Raw genomic sequence first — 24,645 nt, forward strand, 5'->3', positions numbered from 1 at the left:
AGAATGTGGGATATGTTTTATTCTTCAATCAAGTTTAACTCGGCATCAGAGAGCTCACACAGGGGAGAAGTCTGACTTGTCTTCCAGATAGCTCATCAATATCAGATTGGGGGGTTTCGACACTCGAGAACCCCACCGATCAGTTGTTTAAGTAGGCCTCCTTGCAGCTTACAAAGCACAATGCTTTCCATTGAACAGCGCATGTGCTTGGTATTGCAGATCAGTCTCATTCACTTGAATATGAGAGGATATTAAGAGCGATCATTCCATATTGTTCCTGTAATGCTAATGAAATGATAAAGCCAAATTGACGGCCAGCAAACGCGGCATACGAGACACACTTTGCGCAAGCAATCACACTCTGAACACCCTTGAGGGCCAGGGTACTCTTCACCCACCTCCAGCAGGAAGGGGGACTTTGGCAGAGCCCTTTCCAGGTGTCAAATAGCAGGGCAGCTGGGCACACCGGCTGCAGTTGGGCAGAAAAAACCCTAAATAAATACCATGACACTGTGCACTGGTGAATAGTGAAACATGAGAATGGTCAGTAAACGTAAGCTAGGGCATAAGAACCAGAAGACAACCAAAACCAAAGCCAGAGACAATAACCAGAGAAACCACTCACCAGATAACTTAAGATACAGAGCTAGGGAAGCAACTGAATAAACAGCAGTAAGTGTGTGGGGGGCAGGGGGGGGGGGGGGGAGACCAGGTTTAAATATCCCTCCACTGATCACCTGACACTGCTGAGATCACACGCAATCACCACCCTCAGCCCAGGGAAGCATAGGTGGGTCCTGAGAGTGTGCAGAGGAAGGAAACTCCCACCACATGTCTAAGTCAGGAGACATGAAAACAGAGTTTCCATGGCAACAGCTGATGCTAGGGGCTCCAGCATCCTGGGACCCCTGACCAGCTTCAGCGCTGGGAATGATGGCGTTTTGTCTCCCAGCAGCACGTGATGTGCGCGCATAAAGCGCAAACCTTTACTAGCTCTGCGCTCCGCAAGGGGTGAGGGATGCCCCGCCGGAGGGCCAGAGACCCCCTGGGAGAATGAGAGACAAGTCAGCGTGGTGACATGCTTTTGGCAAGACTGCGTCTGGCTGCCTGACAGATCCTCTATATTTCTAGTTATTAAATGTAATGTATATTTTGTTGTCAGGTTTCTTAAAGAAAATATAAAAAATAAATATCCATATAACTGTGGTGAAATTATGGTAGTAATTGTGTGAAACATCAAATATAGCAGAAAACTGACCAGCCAAATATGTCCATAGAAATAAAGGTCCATAGAGATGCTAAGGACCTGCAGTTTATCTTCGTACTTGACAACTAAGGGGAAATCCCAAAGATTTTAGAGACATTTGTTTTGCAATTTAGCATCTGTAAGTGCAGGTCTTGGTAAAGTCCAGGAGGGACATATGTCCCATGAAACTGTAGTAGGTGGTCAGAAAAGCTTTAGCTAATCCTAGCAGTGGGCCCTCCCAGCTGCAATCCAATTAGCACTGGTTAAAACTGGGTGTGAAATATAAGTAAATATCTGGTATTTATTCTTTAACCTGTTTGCAAGGATTTGAACTTCTCTGGACAAAATGCCCAAGACAGATACACAGGGACAGTTTTAGACAGTGTGGACCTGGGAAAAAACGGAAGGTATGCTTTTTCTGTCTGAGACCCGTGTATTAATCCTGCCTGTTTCTCAACTCTGATTCTTCGCTGCTTGCCCTAACTTTGGATTGCTTTCTCGGATATATATGAACACTGCCTGCCCTAACCTTGGATTTATTTCTCGTATACACTAGTATGCTGCCTGTCCTGCCCTCGGCCCGTCTCCTGATTAGGCATACTGCCTGACTCTTCAGTGCTTTGCACTGGTGTCTCTTATCTCCATCAGTCAGCTGCCACATACATTGGGAGTACTCCAGGAGGTAGTGCAGTAAGCTGGATTGTGACCAATGCAAACTGGCGCAAAATTAATGGTTTTTAGTTTGTGACGCCAATTGCAATGTGCGCAGGTTATAGTCTCAGGGCCCTTTAAGATGTTATAACTCACGTACCAGGTGAGGAATGCCAGAGGGGGATAATGTCTCTGTGTAATGTCAACGGTGTCTCCTACCTGGGTACGGCTGGACTCCTGGATCCTGGCTCACTTGCAATAAAATGAGTGTTGTTAATAGGAGCAACTGAGGAACTTGGGTAATAGTAAATGAGATCCAGACTGGTGATATAATCCAACTTGTCTTTACTTAATGGGTGCAGCATAAATCCATATGAGTACAGCAATAGTCTTTAGGTCCCAGCAGGTATTGGCAATGTATGGCAGGGGTTAATGCCTCTTCTGCTCCTACACTATATGCCCGGAGAATCTGGCAGGTATTTATCTTCTGCTCTGTCTGTCTTCTGCTTGATATGGGCTTGACTAGCTGAGGAGGAATTTGGCTTCTCCTGGTCTCTGGATATGTACTCACAGCTTGGCTCACAGGGAATGCTTCTTCCTGGAGGCTGGAGATGGCTGCTTTTCTTGTCAACCAGCTGAGGCTGATGGCTCAGGCTGGGAAGAGTGATCTTGGCCTCAGCCGAGGCTTGATCCTGTCTTGGGATCCCTGTTTCTGTGAGCTCCTAATTACACAGCCTTCCCCTAGCCGGGGTGGCTGGTACACTAACTAGAACTTTCTTTCCTCCCCATGAGACAGGACATGCGACCAGCCCACTTCTGCTCCTAGAAGAGGGGGAGCTAACACTGGAATGAACTATTCCAGTCTAGCTATACTAAACTGAACTGAACACATTGCTGCCACCTGCTGGTGTACATGGAAATTACAGCAAATATGTATATAACAGGCTTGAAAAATACATATAATGGAAAATGCATTGTTAGATTACACAAGATGGCAATACATATGCACCTGACATGTTGTAGCAGGGAAAAAGAGTTTAGTGACATACTCCAGGATGTTACAGTAGCGGCCATGTTGGTTCTCTGCAGCAAAGTCAAGATCTCTATATAGGGGTTAAACAGTAAATACCAGGGTACAACCAGGACAAATGCCCTTAGGTTTAACCCAAAGCAAAATCTGTTAGTTGGCATAGTGTGTCCACACTCATTGTCTGTTACAGTAAGCTCAGGCCATGCATCCCACTGAGCCACTCCAGATAGGACTACCAGAACTCTTTTAACTATCGCATGAAAAATACAGATCCAATCATTCCTATATGATGTTTCCACTTGCTTGGAAGTTATTTCAACAGTCCCTGCAGTACTGCAGTAATCTGCTTTTGTGAAGATTTTAGCTCCACATAGACTATCAAACAGTTTTGGGATCTCGTAGTGGGTATCTATTCCTGACTGTAATTTTTTTAAATCCCTGACTATCAGTGCAGGGTTGATGAGACCCATCTTTCTTGTTTTTACAAAGAAAAACCCAGCTCCAGGTGATGATAATAATTTGTGAAGAAAACCTCTGTGCAGATTTTCATTAATACAGTCTGCCATAGGTTGAGTCTCCAAGGGAGAACAAAGATATAGAAGGACTGGAGGAGGTGTGGTCCCAGGAATCAATTCTATTGCACAGTGGTAAGGACGATATGGTGGCAGGGATTCAGCTTCTTTCTTGTACAAAATATTTGCTAAACCATAATATGCTTCTGGCAGACCAAGAAGGTTTTGTGGTGTAGCTGGAGGATCAAAAAGCTGTACAGGGGTCAAGCAGTTAAAAAGGCAGGAAGAATCACAGTGCAGAATTTCAATAGAACTCCAATCCAGAACATCTATGCTTACAGAGCCAGGGTAGCCCTACCAACAGAGAGCTAGACTTTGTCAGAATGAGCAACGAGATATTCTCTGATATACATATATAGTGCTTAACTTCCTCTAATAAATGAGAGAATTCTGCTTTGATCCTAGAGAGGTATCAGTGTGATTTTCTCCATCATGCACGACTTACTAACAACTTGCAATTTGGAGCAGACAGTTGATAAGATAGCACAGCTTGTGTGCATCGAAAACAGTTGGCGCCCATCGTGGGGCAAGGGTGAAATTGTTCAGACTGAGCAGCTGCAAGAAATCATCCACTGGTGGGTTGGACACATACAAGGGAGGAGACTGCGCAGCTCCGAGAAAGGTAAGAAAACTAGTTATCTTATCCTAATATCCCTTCTGTGCAGTAGGTGGGACAGCTGTCCATCTGGAGACCAGACCACATAAGTAGAGTTGAGCGAACACCTGGATGTTCGGCCGAACTTCCCTAAATGTTCGGGTTCGGGATCCGAACCCGACCCGAACTTCGTCCCGAACCCGAACCCCATTGAAGTCAATGGGGACCCGAACTTTTCGGCACTAAAAAGGCTGTAAAACAGCCCAGAAAAGGGCTAGAGGGCTGCAAAAGGCAGCAAAATGTAGTTAAATCCCCTGCAAACAAATGTGAATAGGGAAATGAATAAAAATAAAAATAAAATAAATAAAAATTAACCAATATCAATTGGAGAGAGGTCCCATAGCAGAGAATCTGGCTTCATGTCAGCAGAGAATCAGTCTTCATGTCATAGCAGAGAATCAGGCTTCACGTCACCCACCACTGTAACAGTCCATTGTCAGATATTTAGGCCCAGCACCCAGGCAGAGGAGAGAGGTCCCGTAACAGAGAATCTGGCTTCATGTCATAGCAGAGAATCAGGCTTCACGTCACCCAACACTGTAACAGTCCATTGTCAGATATTTAGGCCCCGGCACCCAGGCAGAGGAGAGGTTGATTCAACTTTGGGTTGCCCCGCAATATAATGGTAAAATGAAAATAAAAATAGGATTGAATGAGGAAGTGCCCTGGAGTACAATAATATATGGTTAAGGGGAGGTAGTTAATGTCTAATCTGCACAAGGGACGGACAGGTCCTGTGGGATCCATGCCTGGTTCATTTTTATGAACGTCAGCTTGTCCACATTGGCTGTAGACAGGCGGCTGCGTTTGTCTGTAATGACGCCCCCTGCCGTGCTGAATACACGTTCAGACAAAACGCTGGCCACCGGGCAGGCCAGCACCTCCAAGGCATAAAAGGCTAGCTCTGGCCACGTGGACAATTTAGAGACCCAGAAGTTGAATGGGGCCGAACCATCAGTCAGTACGTGGAGGGGTGTGCACACGTACTGTTCCACCATGTTAGTGAAATGTTGCCTCCTGCTAACACGTTGCGTATCAGGTGGTGGTGCAGTTAGCTGTGGCGTGTTGACAAAACTTTTCCACATCTCTGCCATGCTAACCCTGCCCTCAGAGGAGCTGGCCGTGACACAGCTGCGTTGGCGACCTCTTGCTCCTCCTCTGCCTTGGCCTTGGGCTTCCACTTGTTCCCCTGTGACATTTGGGAATGCTCTCAGTAGCGCGTCTACCAACGTGCGCTTGTACTCGCGCATCTTCCTATCACGCTCCAGTGCAGGAAGTAAGGTGGGCACATTGTCTTTGTACCGTGGATCCAGCAGGGTGGCAACCCAGTAGTCTGCACACGTTAAAATGTGGGCAACTCTGCTGTCGTTGCGCAGGCACTGCAGCATGTAGTCGCTCATGTGTGCCAGGATGCCCAGAGGTAAGGACAAGCTGTCCTCTGTGGGAGGCGTATCGTCATCGTCCTGCGTTTCCCCCCAGCCACGCACCAGTGATGGGCCCGAGCTGCGTTGGGTGCCACCCCGCTGTGACCATGCTTCATCCTCATCCTCCAGTAGTGGGCCCTGGCTGGCCACATTTGTACCTGGCCTCTGCTGTTGCAAAAAACCTCCCTCTGAGTCACTTCGAAGAGACTGGCCTGAAAGTGCTAAAAATGACCCCTCTTCCTCCTCCTCCTCCTGGGCCACCTCCTCTTCCATCATCGCCCTAAGTGTTTTCTCAAGGAGACATAGAAGTGGTATTGTAACGCTGATAACGGCGTCATCGCCACTGGCCATGTTGGTGGAGTACTCGAAACAGCGCAACAGGGCACACAGGTGAAGTGGTGCTGTTCCGCAGTGCGACTGACCCGTGCGTGCTGCAGCTGAAACTCCACTATGGCCTGCTGCTGCTCGCACAGTCTGTCCAGCATGTGCAAGGTGGAGTTCCACCTGGTGGGCACGTCGCATATGAGGCTGTGAGCGGGAAGGCCGAAGTTACGCTGTAGCGCAGACAGGCGAGCAGCGGCAGGATGTGAACGCCGGAAGCGCGAACAGACGGCCCGCACTTTATGCAGCAGCTCTGACATGTCGGGGTAGTTGTGAATGCAAGGGATGTGCGTCAAACCGGCTAGTCCCAGAGCTGCATCGAGATTTCGCCCATTATCGCACACCACCAGGCCGGGCTTGAGGCTCACCGGCAGCAACCACTCGTCGGTCTGTTGTTCTATACCATGCCACAACTCCTGTGCGGTGTGGGGCCTGTCCCCCAAACATATGCGTTTCAGAATGGCCTGCTGACGTTTACCCCGGGCTGTGCTGAAGTTGGTGGTGAAGGTGTGTGGTTGACTGGATAAGCATGTGGAAGAAGAGGAGGAGGAAGCCGAGTAGGAGGAGGAGGCAACAGGAGGCAAAGAATGTTGCCCTGCGATCCTTGGCGGCGGAAGGACGTGCGCCAAACAGCTCTCCGCCTGGGGCCCAGCCGCCACTACATTTACCCAGTGTGCAGTTAGGGAGATATAGCGTCCCTGGCCGTGCTTACTGGTCCACGTATCTGTGGTTAGGTGGACCTTGCCACAGATGGCGTTGCGCAGTGCACACTTGATTTTATCGGATACTTGGTTGTGCAGGGAAGGCACGGCTCTCTTGGAGAAGTAGTGCCGGCTGGGAACAAAATACTGTGGGACAGCAAGCGACATGAGCTGTTTGAAGCTGTCTGTGTCCACCAGTCTAAATGACAGCATTTCATAGGCCAGTAGTTTAGAAATGCTGGCATTCAGGGCCAGGGATCGAGGGTGGCTAGGTGGGAATTTACGCTTTCTCTCAAATGTTTGTGAGATGGAGAGCTGAACGCTGGCGTGTGACATGGTTGAGATGCTTGGTGACGGAGGTGGTGGTGTTGGTGGTACATCCCGTTTGCTGGGCGGCAGGTGCCAACGTTCCTCCAGAGGCGGAGGAAGAGGCCGAGGCGGCTTCAGCAGAAGAGGCCGAGGCGGCAGCAGCAGAAGAGGTAGCAGGGGGAGCCTGAGTGACTTCCTTGTTTTTAAGGTGTTTACTCCACTGCAGTTCATGCTTTGCATGCAGGTGCCTGGTCATGCAGGTTGTGCTAAGGTTCAGAACGTTAATGCCTCGCTTCAGGCTCTGATGGCACAGCGTGCAAACCACTCGGGTCTTGTCGTCAGCACATTGTTTGAAGAAGTGCCATGCCAGGGAACTCCTTGAAGCTGCCTTTGGGGTGCTCGGTCCCAGATGGCGGCGGGCAGTAGCAGGCGGAGTCTCTTGGCGGCGGGTGTTCTGCTTTTGCCCACTGCTCCCTCTTTTGCTACGCTGTTGGCTCAGTCTCACCACTGCCTCTTCCTCCGAACTGTGAAAGTCAGTGGCACGACCTTCATTCCATGTGGGGTCTAGGACCTCATCGTCCCCTGCATCGTCTTCCACCCAGTCTTGATCCCTGACCTCCTGTTCAGTCTGCACACTGCAGAAAGACGCAGCAGTTGGCACCTGTGTTTCGTCATCATCAGAGACGTGCTGAGGTGGTATTCCCATGTCCTCATCATCAGGAAACATAAGTGGTTGTGCGTCAGTGCATTCTATGTCTTCCACCGCTGGGGAAGGGCTAGGTGGATGCCCTTGGGAAACCCTTCCAGCAGAGTCTTCAAACAGCATAAGAGACTGCTGCATAACTTCAGGCTCAGACAGTTTCCCTGGTATGCATGGGGGTGATGTGACAGACTGATGGGCTTGGTTTTCAGGCGCCATCTGTGTGCTTTCTGCAGAAGACTGGGTGGGAGATAATGTGAACGTGCTGGATCCACTGTCGGCCACCCAATTGACTAATGCCTGTACCTGCTCAGGCCTTACCATCCTTAGAACGGCATTGGGCCACAACAAATATCGCTGTAAATTCTGGCGGCTACTGGGACCTGAGGTACACTAGGACGTGTGGCTGTGGCAGAACGGCCACGTCCTCTCCCAGCACCAGAGGGTCCACTAACACCACCACGACCATGTCCGCATCCCTAACTAGATGTTTTCCTCATTGTTACCGTTCACCACAATAAGAAAAATATTATTTGGCCCAATGTATTGAATTCAAATTCAGGCCTTTTTTACAGACACCTAACACTATCTGGCTATCTATTTAGGTACCGTATTACACTAATAAAGGCACAGCAGTAACGACAGATTTAGCTGAATATAAATTTGAGGCCTAGTATTTAGGCGCTGGATGACAGGTATACGTTTACGGACAGAATTAGACTTGGAAATGCACAGTAGTGTGTGAAGTTATTGTGGATGACCCTATCCGCACCTTGAATCTAATATACCCTTTTATGGATAGATTTAAAGTAGGTCTGATACAGCAGAAACCACTAATTTAGGAAATTGCTAAGTTGGGAATTTTATTTCAACCCAGAACAAAAACTTTGATTTGACGGACACTAAATAACTTGACCAGCCAAAGCAATAACCACAGATTTAGATGAATGTAAATTTGAGGCCTAGTATTTAGGCGCTGGGTGACAGGTATACGTTTACGGACAGAATTAGACTGGGATATGCACAGTAGCGTGTGTGTGAAGTTATTGAGAATGACCCTATCTGCACCTTGAATCTAATATACCCTTTTAGGGATAGATTTAAAGTAGGTCTGATACAGCAGAAAACACTAATTTAGGAAATTGCTAAATTGGGAATTGTATTTCAACCCAGAACAAAAACTGTGCTTTGACGGACACTAAATAACTTGACCAGCCACAGCAATAACCACAGATTTAGATGAATGTAAATTTGAGGCCTATTATTTAGGCGCTGGGTGACAGGTATACGTTTACGGACAGAATTAGACTGGGATATGCACAGTAGCGTGTGTGTGAAGTTATTGAGAATGACCCTATCTGCACCTTGAATCTAATATACCCTTTTAGGGATAGATTTAAAGTAGGTCTGATACAGCAGAAAACACTAATTTAGGAAGTTGGGAATTGTATTTCAACCCTGAACAAAAATATATCCTTTGCCAGACAGCAGACAGTATTACAATTGGCTGGCCACAGCTGAAACACCAGATTTAGGGTACTGCTATTTTGGCAATTGTATTTCACCCCTCAATAAAATAGCAAGCACAGCCAAGCCCCTGATGTGGGATATAGCCAAAAAATAACCACACTATTGATGGTTAAATGTACTTGGTGACAGCTTGCCCCTGATGTAGGATATAGCCAAAAAATAACCACACTATTGATGGTTAAATGTACTTGGTGGCAGCTTGTGCTGGCGCACCACAAGACAAAATGGCCGCCGATCACCCCAGAAAAAAGTGACTGAAAAACGCTCTGGGCAGCCTAAAAACAGTGAGCAATTGAATAGCAGCAGTTCAATGATCCACAGCTGTAGATCGATCACTGACTTAAGTGTTTTGGAGGAGTTAATCACTGCCTAATCTCGCCCTAACAGTCGCAGCTGCAACCTCTCCCTACACTGATCAGAGCAGAGTGACGTGTGGCGCTACGTGACTCCAGCTTAAATAAAGGCTGGGTCACATGCTGCACTGGCCAATCACAGCCATGCCAATAGTAGGCATGACTGTGATGGCCTCTTGGGGCAAGTAGTATGACGCTTGTTGATTGGCTGCTTTGCAGCCTTTCAAAAAGCGCCAAGAAAACGACAAACACCAAACCCGAACTCGGACTTTTACGAAAATGTTCGGGTCCATGTCACGGACACCCCAAAATTCGGTACGAACCCGAACTATACAGTTCGGGTTCGCTCATCCCTACACATAAGCCCTTGTCCCAAGAACTTGGTCAAATTGTATTATCAACTGTCTGTGGTGTAGCTGGCCAGCTAAGACCTTTCCTATGTTGCTAATACAGCTTACCGTATATACTCGAGTATAAGACGAGTTTTTTGGCACATATTTTTGTGCTCAAAAAGCCCCCTCGTCTTATACTCGAGTCTAGGTCTTGATTGCGAAAAATCGCAAAAAAAATCGCATTCAAATTTTCGCATGAACTGGTATTTTCCCAAAAATCGAATATTCGCTTTAGTTGGTTTTTGTACTGTTAAAGTTATTGTTGATACCATATTGTTTTTCTTTGAAATAAATATTCAAAAACCTTTAACCTACTGATGCCTCAATTAATGTAATTTTATTGGTACGGTATCTATTTTTATTTTTGAAATTTACCAGTTGCTGCTGCATTTCCCACCCTAGTCTTATAATCGAGTCAATAATTTTTCCCATTTTTTGGGGGTAAAATTAGGGGCCTCGGCTTATATTCGGGTCGGCTTATACTCGAGTATATACGGTATATGTTTATACAGATAGGCCTGCTAATAATGTAAAACACTTTACATGTTTATATGTTAAAGACAAAAGCAGAGTTATTTACTGTGACTTCATGTTTTGTTATGTAACCGTTATATATATTGTGTTCATAAAAGCAGAAAAGATAATATGCCTTTTAATATTCATTATATAAATGTAAGGTAAGCTTAATGACACAGTAGACACAACAGAAAGCATAGAGTTAAACTGTTGTTATTGAGCAGGGGTCTGGACCAATCACAGCCAGCCTCACACTGCTCAGGAGTCTTGGCCACTCATAGCCAGCCTCACACATAGTCTGTGTGGGAAATCCCCTAGCTGGAAATCATTATTCACCAGAGAGAGGAGCTGAACAGACACACAGTTCCAGCCAGAGTTCAGTTTTATGGAAGCAAAGAGGCCAAAATAGGTATTTAGAACAGTTATATATATGTTCCTATATGTTCAACCTCCTACTGCATATGGATCTCCTCCTCCTAGATCAAGATTAATAATTTTTATTTTTACGTATTTTATGTTATTTGAAGTCATTTCCCTATCCACATTTGTTTGCAGAGCACTTGCCATGCTCTTAACCACATTTTACTGCCTTTTGCAGCCCTCTAGCCCTTTCCATTACTTTTTTAGAGCCATTTTAGTGCTCCAAAGTTCGGGTACCCATTGACTTCAATGGGATTCGGGGTCAAGTTCGGGTCCCGAACTCGAACTTTTTTGCGAAGTTCGGCCGAACCCAAACTTCCAGGTGTCCGCTCAACTCTAGCTGCAATCTTTTACAGGGTCAGCTCACCTTCTGATAACGACAGTGAAGTCTTGCCTGTTGGTACTCTGGCACACATGGCTGACTTCATGTTAGGCTGCCTTTCCCACGACCCGCGCGTTATACATATTTTAGACAACACAGATTACTGGTTGTTCACCCTTCTCGACCCCCGCTACAAAGAGAACTTCTCATCTCTAATTCCTCTGGTGGAGAAGACAAGGAAAACTGTGCTATACCAGAAGGTCCTTGTTGAAAAATTGCTCCAAAGTTGATAGGGCAGACATCAAAATGAATCGTCACAGTCACGGGGCCGTGCGATCGCCTAGAAGTTATCTAGAGTCAACAAAGCGGCAGCAGGCCCTCACCTACAAGTCCAGTCTCAGTAGCCAAGAGTCTAGTCAACACAATCCTCACCATAATGGCACTCTGGGTGAACGTTGTGGAGGCCGGGAGCAAGTTGGCTGCTGGCACCAGACTTGCCCTCCAATCAAATGAAAAATGTACCCATTCCAATAACAGGGCTGCTTAGGAGTTCTGTATTGTTATTTATCGTCACTACCTCCCCAAGTCGGGAGTGGGTAATTTCCGCACGCCTGCTGCCTTCCTTGAAATTTTGTGCTTTGATAACTTGACCCAACCTCTCTGGGTGGTTCACAATTAGGAAAAAAAAGGTGCAAGGCAACAACAGCCAATCATATTTCAGCCATTGACCTCCCTTGGATGTGGTATCCCTTTCTCAAGCTCCCTCTCTGGCATCGAAACCTGATTCCCCGTTACCCGTGATCACCATGGTAGGCGCAGAAAAGAACATCGAAAGTTGATAGGGCAGACATCCAAACGGATCGTCGCCGTCACGGGGACGTGCAATCGCCCAGAGGTTATCTAGAGTCACCAATGTGGCATCAGGCCCTTGGCCCTAAGGTTTTAGATGGTCAGATCAGCAGGCCCTTGCTCCAAATGTTTTTGAGGGTCACCAGCAGGCCATCAATCATCATTTTTCAAGGCTGTGTATGATGTCCTCCTTTATGTGTAACAAAGGGTGTTTTGGAGTGCCGGTTCCTTGTAATTTTTGGCAGCGCTTCCACTTTACATACAATTGAATATACTGGAAATAATGTTTCCTAACAATTTTTCCAGTAAAAAATTTTTTTGGGGGGGTTTTGTGCGCATTTTTGTCAGTCTGTAAAAGTGGTGTTCAACTCGGACTACATGGTTCCCATTGACTTCCATTATACTCGGGTGCTTGACCAAGCACACGACTATAGCATTGTGTTCGGGCCGAACACCTGAATAATTTGGTGCTCGATCATCACTAGTGATCAGTAAAACACAAACATAGGCACCACAACTCTATTGAACCACATGGAGCGGCATCAACCCCGAGCAAGTGCAACAAGAATTTATTTCCTCTCTCAGACTCCGCTGCGGCAGCCAGACTGCATACATGGGCAAAACTGAGTCTTTGTCGTCATCATCAGTTACTCCTTCTCATGCTCAGACTCCTCCTCCGCTCTGTGATTAGCCATTAATAACACAATGTGTGGCAAAAGAACAACTCTACACTCCCAGAAACCGGATTGTGCGCAATTGTAACTTCCATTTGGCCATGTTGCTTTTGGTGCAGTCTTTGCTGTACCATTTAGTAGAGTATGCTGCCTTTAGGGAGCTGATGGTGTGCGCTCTGCTTTGCTGGATGATACCTAGCTGGCATAATTTCTCCCAAAAAGCCATCCCCAACTTGTAATCTCACGTGGAGGAGAATGTAAGCCACTTCTTGCAGTTGTCACTGTGTGGCAACGTGCTCGCCATGGTGGACACCTGGAGCAGTTGTTACAGAGAGGGACAGTACTTATCCACCTCCTCCTCCATGGACATCCTCTCTTCCCCAACAACCACAGGGAAGAGTGTCGCTCCCACTCCCCCTCCCTCCTATCACATATGTAAAGTCAGGTGTTGCCATGCAGTGTTGTGGCTGCACAGCCGATCACTTGCTAAAGTGCATTAAGCAGCAAACATCCTCTGGTTGTCTCTCTGCCACCTTCAACTGGACAATATGGTCATCGACTATACCACAGAATAGTGGAACCTGGCGGAAATGACGCATGCTCCCTGCATAGTGCATGTGATAAACTTAGACTTAAATTTATCCTAGAACATATGCTCACCTAACAGGGGACGATGGTGGAAGAAGAACAGCTAACACATCTTGATGCCTTCCTGTAGCTTTTGGAGTCACACAAGAAGAAAATCTCATGGAGGATGATGAGGAACTTTCACTGGAGGAGGAGTTGGAAGTGTAGCAGCAGGAGGATGATGATGATGACACTGACCACACTCAATCATCTCAGTGGGGGCAGAGCTAGAAAGAACTCGGTCCTTGGGCATACTGGCCAGAATGAGCGAGCTGTATCCTTGCTTGCGTACTGACAGGCGTATCATTGACATAATGCAGTCTGATGATTACTTGATAGCCATGCTTTTAGATCCTCATTACCAAAGCAAAATGGGGAATGTTTTCCTCCTGCCGAGAGGTAGGCAAAATTACCTTATTATCAGGAAATACTGTATAAGCAGCTTGACGCAGATTCCTGCCACCAGTGTGTATGAAAGGGAGGCCATCTTCATTGCCACAAGCAGCAGAAGCTGCAAGAGCCAGTTTAGTCTCCTCAATATCATGGGGGAACCATGAGTCTGTACAAGAAAAGAGAAACCATGGGGAGCGTTCTGTGTGAGAGAGGGGGAACCATGGGGAGCCGTTTGTGTGAGAGAGGGGGACCATGGGGAGCAGTCTGTGTGAGAGAGGGGGAACCATGGGGAGCGGTCTGTGTGAGAGAGGGGGAACCATGGGGAGCGGTCTGTGTGAGAGAGGGGGAACCATGGGGAGTGGTCTGTGTGAGAGAGGAGGAACCATGGGGAGCGGTCTGTGTGAGAGAGGGGGAACCATGGGGAGCCGTTTGTGGGAGAGAGGGGGACCATGGGGAGCAGTCTGTGTGAGAGAGGGGGAACCATGGGGAGCGGTCTGTGTGAGAGAGGGGGAACCATGGGGAGCAGTCTGTGCGAGAGAGGGGGAACCATGGGGAGCGGTCTGTGCGAGAGAGGGGGAACCATGGGGAGCGGTCTGTGCGAGAGAGGGGGAACCATGGGGAGCGGTCTGTGCGAGAGAGGGGGAACCATGGGGAGCGGTCTGTGCGAGAGAGGGGGAACCATGGGGAGCGGTCTGTGCGAGAGAGGGGGAACCATGGGGAGCGGTCTGTGCGAGAGAGGGGGAACCATGGGGAGCGGTCTGTGCGAGAGAGGGGGAACCATGGGGAGCGGTCTGTGCGAGAGAGGGGGAACCATGGGGAGCAGTCTGTGTGAGAGGGGGGGGGGGAACCATGGGGAGCGGTCTGTGTGAGAGAAGGGGGAACCATGGAGAACAGTTTTACCCATTTCCTTCTAGTCTCTGCTGTATATTGGAGGAGACTGCACTAACTTATCTGTAGATCTTATTTCCTAGTGACTACAGGATCGATCCAAGGGACCTTGTGACGTTAAAGGGTCACATGACATGCTGAAGTCACATGGGTTTGGAATGTAGCAGAAGGGTCATATCTCTATCCCATGTGCTGTGGTAAGACATCAGAAGGTCTTCGTGGAGCCAAAAATCATTTTACCTGAAGTCACGTGAGACATTGGTGAATTAATTCGGTTATAATTTCCGAATCTTTAAAAATATAATAAATTAGTAATCTGAAGCTCGATACGCTTAACCCTCGTCTCTACCAAGCATGGTGTTTAGACATTACCCTACAGGACCTTTGATGATGTCATGATCATGTGATCAGTCACATGAGGGGAGGAGTAAAGCAGTGGAGGTTTTTCACTGTGCAGCACTTCCTGTCATGTGACCAGTGTGACGTCATCGCAGGTCCTGCAGCCCCAGGAGGTGAGATCTGCAGGTCAGTTATTGGTCTTGGTTCTGGGTTTATTAGAATGGAGCGGTTCTATAGGTGATATATAGCAGGTCCAGCCAGCAGGGGGCAGCACCGGCCATAGAGAGTCTCTGCTCACAGGAGGGGAGTTCTCCTCAGACATGTCTGCTCTCCCCCTGGAATATTAGGAGACCCCCAGACCCCTGTAAGAGGGGCTGTTCTCCTGGATTAGAGGGGTCTTCCATCACACACTGTCCTGTGATATCACTAGGATATGGAGTCAGTGTGTGATCGGTGGGGACAACCTCTTCTAGATGAAGGGGCTGCAGCGCTGTGTCCTCTCCTCACTGTCCCTGCACAGCGGAGGTCGGAGCTCTAATGAGCAGGGACTGTGGAGGAGATTCAGCAGTAAAGCAGCTCTGCAGCCCCTTCATTCCTCAGGATTAGTGGGGTCCTGATAGAGACGAGCCCCCACCTACCGCACACTGATGACCAGTCCTAGCGATAGAACCTCACGTTATGTGACGGGAATAGCCCTTTAATGCTGGTGATATTGGGGGTTCAGTGATGGCCACAGGGATTGGGGTTTGCACAGTTGGGGGTAAATAATTGCACACACATGTGATAGTAACAAACCTGCAGCTGTGCGAGCAGCAGGACAAACCCCGGATCCATCACTGGCCCCGGAGCAGAACACCAGCGATTAGAGAAAAGAGGCGACTGACAGGACGGGGACAGGGCTTCTCTTTATCTCCTTCCTGACCTGCGCTGATGATGGACATATTGGTGGATCTGGTGGCTGCTGTCGATGCTCTTGTGAGATCAGCAGGAGTCCGTCTGTATTCGGCTTATTTCACACGAGCGATACGGATTGTGTCAGGAACTGAGAAAACGGATGGTTTTACACACAAGGTCAATCAGTGTTGTCTGTGGTTGTATCACCGTGACCGCAGCGACCAACGTGTCACACATAAGGGCTCGTCTCCTCAGTTCTGCTCTGTCTGGATGAGTTGTTCGGAGCGTCAGTTGCGCTCGGTTTGTGTCGGTTTCATCAGGTTTCAGTTATTTCTTTCCCAGGAAATGTAATGGAAACATGGCTGACAACAGCGATGTCTATTAATGGTGGAGAGAAACGGAAGGTGCTCTGCTTGGAACCGTCTTCTGATGACATAATGCCAGGATTGCTGTTTTTAGGTCATCTTCCCAGATTGGTACCCATGATACCCCCCCCCCCCCCCCCCCACTGCTCTATTTATGGAAGAATAGAAAAGTCATCATTCTCAGTACAAAGTGACACAAAAACAAAATGACCATGGTGTCGCTGCAATCATTGTATTCCACAGAATAATTAAAAATGTGATATATACATTATGGATTTTAGAAATTGAGGACGAAAAAATTAAGAGGTGAAAACCCCAAATTAGCGGATCATTAAGGGGTTAATCAGAACCCCCAGGTTATTTCCCCCATAGATGACTATTTCCAGCGCTGGTGACGCTAGTTATCTGTGTATCTGGAGTTATATAATACAGGTGTGTAGACCGCTATAGTGTAAGGATCTATCTACCTGTGTGTCCATAGACATGTAATGGGGCCGATTGTATTACTAAACATTAACCCCTTCAGCAACCTGCAATTTTTTATTTCTGCATTATTGTTTGGTTACTACCAGCCTTTCCGGAGACAATACTTTTTTTTTTTCTCTTCTTTTGAAAAGCCCAAGGAGGGAGAATATCGGCTCCAGTTTTTTACACTAAGCCACGGGAATCCACGTGGCGGGCAGACTGGCATCAGGCACAGATAGGCAGGTCAGCACCGGAGAACGTAGACCGCCCCCTGTGAGCCAAACAGCCCGGCTTATAACAGAAGCTGGTTAAGGGCTCATGCGCTCAGTTGGTGATCCGGAAACACGGATAGCGGCCGAGCGCATGTTGAATATGTGTTTTTTCTATGTACTATCTTTTTTGGCGTCCGGGGCCGCAGAACACACTCACGGATTGAGATGAATGGATCGGTTGAGAACCAAAACTACGGCCGTGTGCGTGCCCCCTAACTCATCAGCAGCAGCCTGATGGCTCCACACAGAACTCAAGGAGGGATTAACCCTTGCAATGCTGAAGAAAAAGAAGTGCGGGGCAGCGGCGGAGACAGAACACCAGTGTAACACGCACAGTAGTTACTCCCCTTAGTGCTCCACTCAGCAGTCATACCCTCTCACAGTAAGGGCTCATGCACACGACCGCTGGGTGTTTTGCGCTCCACAAATTGCAGATCAGCCAAACATGGATGAGGTGACCCAAATCTCATGTACAGTTTGCGGATTGTTTTCATGCGGGAATTGATCTGCCGCGCAGGTTTCCAAATCCGTGCCACCAGCTTGCCCCCTCAGTGCCATCAGATGTGAATCAGCCCTAAGTGGAAATGTTTAGTAGCATTCATTACTGCACAAGGGGGGGGGGGGTCACATTATATTGAATCATTTTCCTCAAAAAATGTAAATGACTAGACTTCCGGGGACAGGACATTGCATATGGCCGCATCTTAAGAGCGCTCCTCATCCAGTTCTGGTGAATCCACTCACACGGGGGCATTTCTAGCCATCTACCTCGCTGTTTGCTAGGCGTTTGTTGGAGTGTGCGGAGGAGGCGAGGAGAGCTCCCACTTCAGTTTCCTGGGACCCAGGGTGTTGTGAAGAACAAGGCCACACTGACCCAATTGAAGACGCCATTACCTCTCTTATTTTTGGAACTACTATGCCATTTATTGGTATCTTCACTGCTTCTGGTCACCATCTCCAGCGCAACAGTACTTACCTTTCCTGTAGGGGCGCCGCTCCACAGCTCCTCCATTTTCTTCTCTGCGCGCTGCGCTGTTGTCCTGACTTCACACAGCATCGGTGTATCCTGCTGCTCACATTGCTTTGATAAAGGCACTTGCATGTGTCAAAACGCGCGTCACCTCTTCTATGAGTGGCGAATAAACCCGATATAATTGCAGTACCAAGGAGTGCCGGTCTCTTCCTTCATTTAAGCATCCGGAGTGATGTCTGCTAACCGCGCACCCATCCCTTCACGCAGTGCCGCCTGACTCTTCGTAACCTTCACACAGCATTGGGACGTAAGCGCGCACTATGAACTGACGATGTGTCAGGATCCAGTGCAGCGTGGTACGGGCCGGCAAGTAATAGCAAGCGCTTCACTCCCGCTTCGTGGTCACATGACACAAACGAATCCTCGATGCAAAAAATTAGTATCGAGGATTTTTTGGTGTCGAATTACTCGATTTAATCGAGTAATCATTTCAGCCCTCATCACAGTGATGACCATAAGATCATCAATAATCATACAAACTGATAGGACCTCTCAGCACATGTACGACGATTACTTCAATAGTGCCACTAATAATTGGTCCTTGGGACCTGTCTGGGTCTTTTTTCATGTGCTGTTCTTTATTTAAAACTTCACTTTTATTTATATGTATTCATTAAAACTTTTCTCTAATAACACCAAATACTGTAACAGGCTAAAACTCTCAGTGGCAACAGATTATCTCCCTCTCTTAATCAGCAAACTTCCTTCACAGCAGCGTGCTCAAATCTGTTAATCAGTAGCAGCTTCAGCCTTAAGCGCTCCGGCTGACAGTCCGTTCCTACCTAGCTATATTGCTATACTTGCTGTAATTTTACTCCTCTTACGGAGCTCCCTATCTGACTGCTACTGATACTAAAAACACACACATATACATCCTGCCTCCCGACACCCAGCGTCTTCAGGGTATCATGCAGGTATGTGTGTTTTACATTTTCCTTGTTCCTGTAATATGAATAATTAAAATACATATAAAATAATACACTTAGTAATGAATACCACTAAAATTAGGAAATAGAAATACTGAGGATAGATAAGGAACCATCCGATTGGGATGAGAATAAACATGAGAAAATGAAATATAAAGGGAACAATTAGTGCAGTTCATGCAAAAATTATGATACATACCATGAGGAAAATTCACAGTTCTTCCTCTGTGAAGTTCTCCGGCTCCTGGAAAGAAAAAATCCGATAACATACTGTGGTAAGGTGAACAGAAAAGTGTATGGTAGAGTCCTGGAAGGGGTGTATAGCCCACCCAGCTTCCTCAACTGGGTGAGGTAAAAAAAAAATCCAGAAGGTTAAAATGGTCTCAGCAATGTGTAGGTTGCTGAGACAGTTTTGTTAAGTTTATGGGCTGGTTTTTATTGGACTGGGAGAAGGTAGGCTTGGTAGAGGGACCTCCCCAGTCCACCCCATTCCAGGACAGGTTTTCCCCTAGCCTGAGGGATCCCCAGCTGAAGACATCTGGGATCATCAAGGGGAAATAAAGCACAGTCCAGGCTGTCAGTTTTGGGAGAGGAATGCCTGGAGAAAGTCTGGGAAGCTGGCTAGAGAAGCCGGATTCTCTGTGTGACCTGTGTTCAATAGGTGAGTTAGGAACTTCACTGTATTAGCTAGGGCCCAGATGGGCAGGTGTTTATTTTGGTTTATGTTTTGTGGTGCTGGACCTTCAGCTTACCCAGTGAATTATAACTGGGTCTGCCTGTATTGCCGGAGTGTGATAAATAAAGCAACATTTGGACTTTAACCCTGTGGTCTGCAAGAGAATTTGTCATCGCCGCCCAACCTGAGAGTGTAATCCCTTACAATTGGTGTCGGATGCGGGCAAGCGTTCCTGCTGAAAAGGCAATAGCAGGTTGCTAAGGGTAACGGCGTGACAGTTGATGATTTAATGTCCTGGGTGAAAGCTGCTGCAGCTTTGCAAAGTTCACCGAATGCCATGGAGGAAATGATGAAGATGTTTTTACAGGCCAATCTGGAGGAAAGAAAAAGACATGCTGAGGATAAAAAGAGACATGAGGAGACCCAGGCCCGGCAGCAGGAAAACAATCGTTTACTGGTGGAGCAGATTGCTGTATTGAGAGAGACTGTTGTAGCTCCATCCCCACGTGTGGAGGTAAGCCCCCCAGAGACTTTAAATGTGAGAAGGGCTGTGCAGCTGGCTTTACAAAAACTGACACTTGATGATGATATCGAGGCCTACCTGACCGTATTTGAGAGGGTGGCGGAAAGAGAAAGGCTGCCAGTAGCAGAGTGGGCAGAGGTCCTTGCGCCCTTTTTGTCCGGCGAACCACAAAAGGCCTACTATGACCTCAGGGAGCAGGATGTCCGGGACTATGTCAAATTAAAAATGGAGATCCTCGCTCGTTTGGGCGTTACACCAGTGGTTCGTGCCCGGAGGGTCCACATGTGGAGCTACACCATGGACAAGCCTGCCCGATCTCAGATGTTTGACCTCCTCCATCTTGTACGGAAGTGGCTGGAACCTCAGACTTCTACACTAGACCAGATTGTGGAGAAAGTAATGGTGGATCACTACTTCAGAGCCCTCCCAGCGGAGCTGCAACGGTGGGTCTGACGTGGAGACCCCAAAACTCCGGATCAGCTCGTAAACCTGGTGGAAAGGTTCCTGTCGACTGAGGACTACCTCCGTGATGTCCCTACCGCACCAACACCTCCCCGGAGTGCCCGACCCGTGTCCTCTGTGGGTAAGAGAGTTCCGGCTATTGGGGGTGTGTGGAAGGGTGAAAGAGGGATTAAGGCTCTAGAGGTTGGGCGTTGGCATAAGGCTGAGTCTCTCGGGCAGTTTGGACCCGGAGAGGTCTCTCACCTAGGAGACCCGGGGCGTCCCAGTTCTGGAGGTGCCGTGAGTGGGGAAACATTGCTGCCTATTGCCCTCTGACCTCAGAGCCCATGGAGTGTGGCAGGAGCCGGAGACAGTCGCTGTCTGTGGTGCCAGTGTGTGTGGCCTACCCAGGACTAGAGACTGAGCCGCAGATGTGTACCCTGTTGATAAATGACTGCTCTGTCAGGGCTCTTTTGGACTCCGGTAGTCTGGTCACCTTAGTACATGTCAGCTTCGTGGCTGGGAATTATGTGCCGGACAAAAGAGCTAATGTGTTATGCATCCATGGGGATGCAAAATCCTACCCGGTGGAGACTCCAGCTGGGACTGTATCCTATGAAGTTGGGGTTGTCAAAAGACTTATGCATGATATGATATTGGGCCGGGACTTCCCCTTGTTTTGAAAGTTGTGGGAGAGGAAAAACACTCCTGCAGAATCTGTGCCTTCTCCTTTAAATAATCATTGCTATTAGTGGCCCATTGAATCCAATGGTTTAAAGGCCATGGTTTAGAGACCATTAAATGCAGATAAGGTGCAAAATGAAGATGTCTTGTTAACTGAAATCTCTGAAAATGTGGGGTTATGTGACGTACCTGATAATGACAGTTTTCCATTGCAGGTGCAAGATGCAAGATGAAGCTTCCCCAACTGGGGAAAATGTGTTGGACTTAGGGGTGTCTCGGGGTAACTTTGGTACAGAGCAATTCAAAGACCCCACTCTCATGAGTGCATACGGAAATGTTACTGTGATAGATGGTGTACCACAGGTACCAGAAGCTGAACAGAAATTTCCGCATCTTGCCATGAATGAAAACCTGCTGCATCGAGTTAATAAATGCAACAATGAAATTGTGGAGCAGCTTCTGGTGCCAAAACCTTATAGACGTATGGTACTAGATCTCGCACATAACCACGTACTTGGGGGTCATTTGGGTGTTAGCAAAACACAGAAGAGGGTACTACAAAGATTTTTCTGGCCTGGAGTATACAAGGAAGTGGAAATATACTGCGAGTCCTGCCCCACCTGCCAGATAAGTGCCCCGACCTCACATTTCTGAAATCCTTTGGTGCCTCTTCCCATCATTGAGGTACCTTTTGAAAGAATTGCCATAGACTTGGTGGGTCCCATTGTTAAGTCAGCTAGGGGACACCAGTATATCTTGGTTGTATTGGACTATGCCACACGATACCCGGAATCGGTACCCTTACGAAACATGGCGTCCAAAAATATTGCCCGGGAATTATTTTTCATGTTCTCACGGACCAGGGTACCCCCTTTATGTCGAAAGGTCATGAAAGAGTTGTGCAAGTTGTTTAAAATCACCCAGATACGTACCTCGGTGTACCACCCACAGACAGATGGGTTGGTTGAGAGGTTTAACAAGAAGCTGAAACAGATGTAAAAACAAAAAGTGGTCAAAAAGGATGGTCTGGGACTGCCTCCTACCCTACCTTATGTTCTCTGTTAGGGAGGTGCTTCAGGCTTCTACAGGGTTCTCACCATTTGAGTTACTATATGGCCGTCACCCAAGGGGTTTACTCGATGTAGCTAAAGAAACCTGGGAGGCTGAGGCTACTCCCTATAAGAGCGTCATTGAACATGTGGCTGATATGCAAGACAGGATAGTGACAGTGATGCCCATTGTTAAAGAACATCTGCAAAGAGCTCAGGAGTCTGAAAGCAGAATTTATAACAGGTCTGCCAAGGTTAGGGACTTTAATCCCGGAGACAGGGTCCTGATTCTAGTTCCCACTGTAGAAAGTAAGTTTCTGGCAAAGTGGCAGGGTCCCTACGAGGTTGTGGAAAAAGTGGGCGAGGTGAACTATAAGGTGCACCAACCAGGAAGGAGAAGACCCTACCAGATTTACCATGTAAGTCTGATCAAGCCATGGAAAGATCGGGAGTCATTGGTGGCCGCACAGACCATGAGTTGTCACCACCAATTCCTCCGGTAAAAATTAGTGAGGTACTGTCAGTACCTCAGAAACAAGAAGTAAAGGAGTTTCTGCAGAAAAATAGAGAGATTTTTTTACCTTCCAGGCCGTACCCACCTGATAAAACATTCCGTGAGAACTGAGCCCCACAGTAAGGTGAATCTAAATCCCTACAGGATACCAGAAGCACGCAGAAAAGCGGTATCCTCTGAGGTCAGGCGCATGCTTGAGTTAGGGGTCATTGAGGAATCTACCAATGAGTGGTCAAGCCCAATTGTCCTAATCCCGAAGCCTAATGGGACTTGGAGATTTTGTAATGATTTCCGGAAGCTAAATGAGGTGTCGAAATTTGATGCGTACCCCATGCCCAGAGTAGATGAACTAATTGAGAGGCTTGGGAAAGCAAGGTACATCACGACCCTTGACCTTACAAAAGGGTATTGGCAGATACCATTATCAGATGATGCAAAAGAAAAGACGGCATTCTCTACTGCATAGGGGCTGTTCCAGTATACCGTGATGCCGTTCGGGTTACATGGAGCCCCCGCTACATTTCAGAGGTTGATGGACCTGATCTTGAAGCCACATCGTGACTATGCGGCCGGTTACCTTGATGTGGTCATTTTTTCATCTGATTGGAGAAGTCACCTCTGGAAGGTAAAAGCCGTTATAGACTCCATTAGTGATGCTGGCCTAACGATAAACCCTGAGAAGTGTGCAGTAGGTCTGGAGGAAGCTAAATATCTGGGCTACATTATTGGTAAATGGCTAGTTAAACCCCAAATCAATAAAGTAGAGGAGATACAAGACTGGCCTAGGCCCTTAACAAAGAAACAAGTCAGGGCCTTCCTTGGCATAACAGGGTACTACCGCCAGTTCATACCGAATTTTGCCTCGATGGCAGCACCATGGACTGACTTAACGAAAGGCCCTAAGTCAGTAATGGTGAAGTGAACCCCAGAGGCAGAAAAGGCCTTTCAAAGCCTAAAGTCCGCTCTCTGTCAACAGCCGGTTATCATTTCCCCTGATTTCACAAAAGAGTTTCTGGTCCAGACTGATGCATCTGAGACAGGCTTGGGAGCGGTCCTGTCACAAGTGATAAATGAGGAGGAGCACCCAGTGATGTACCTAAGTAGGACGTTGACCCCAGCAGAGAAAAATTATGCCATAGTGGAACTAGAGTGTCTGGCCATTAAATGGGTTCTGGAGTCACTTAAATATTACCTACTGGGTAGGAAATTTCAGTTGGTAACAGATCACGCTCCTTTAACGTGGATGAAACAAAACAGGGAAAAAAACGCTAGAGTGACCAGGTGGTTTCTCTCCCTGCAAAATTTTAACTTCAAGGTTAAACATAGGCTGGGGAATTTACAGGGGAACACAGATGCTTTGTCCAGGATACACTGCTTGTTGGCTAAAAATATCCAGACCTCCGGTCTGGAGAAGAGGGGGGGGGGGGATATGTGGTAAGGAGAACATAAAAGTGTATGGTAGAGTCCTGGAAGGGGTGTGTATCCCACCCAGCTTCCTCAACTGGGTGAGGTAAATATAATCCAGAAGGTTAAAATGGTCTCAGCAATGTGTATGTTGCTGAGACAGTTTTGTTAACTTTATGGGCTGGATTTTATTGGACTGGGAGAAGGTAGGATTGGTAGAGGGACCTCCCCAGTCCACCCCATTCCGGGACAGGTTTTCCCCTAGCCTGAGGGATCCCAGCTGAAGCCAGCTGGGATCATCAATGGGAAATAAAGCATAGTCCAGGCTGTCAGTCTAGGAGAGTGAGGCCTGGAGAAAGTCTAGGAAGCTGGCTGCACTGGTGGCTAGAGAAGCCAAGTTCTCTGTGTGAACTGTGTTCAATAGGTG

At 47.6% G+C, this 24,645-nt stretch overlaps 1 protein-coding gene across 1 annotated transcript in view; it reads left to right on the forward strand.

Moving 5' to 3' along the window:
- Positions 1-15,105: 15,105 nt before the first annotated feature.
- LOC122935561 (zinc finger protein 84-like) overlaps positions 15,106-24,645 on the forward strand; it is a 110,452-nt gene continuing 100,912 nt past the window's right edge. Inside the window, exon 1 of the mRNA XM_044291328.1 lies at positions 15,106-15,158. The gene's annotated coding sequence lies outside the window, so the exon portion shown is untranslated. The remainder of the gene's footprint in view (positions 15,159-24,645) is intronic.

Source organism: Bufo gargarizans, chromosome 4, assembly GCF_014858855.1.
Source record: "Bufo gargarizans isolate SCDJY-AF-19 chromosome 4, ASM1485885v1, whole genome shotgun sequence".
Lineage (NCBI taxonomy): Eukaryota > Metazoa > Chordata > Amphibia > Anura > Bufonidae > Bufo > Bufo gargarizans.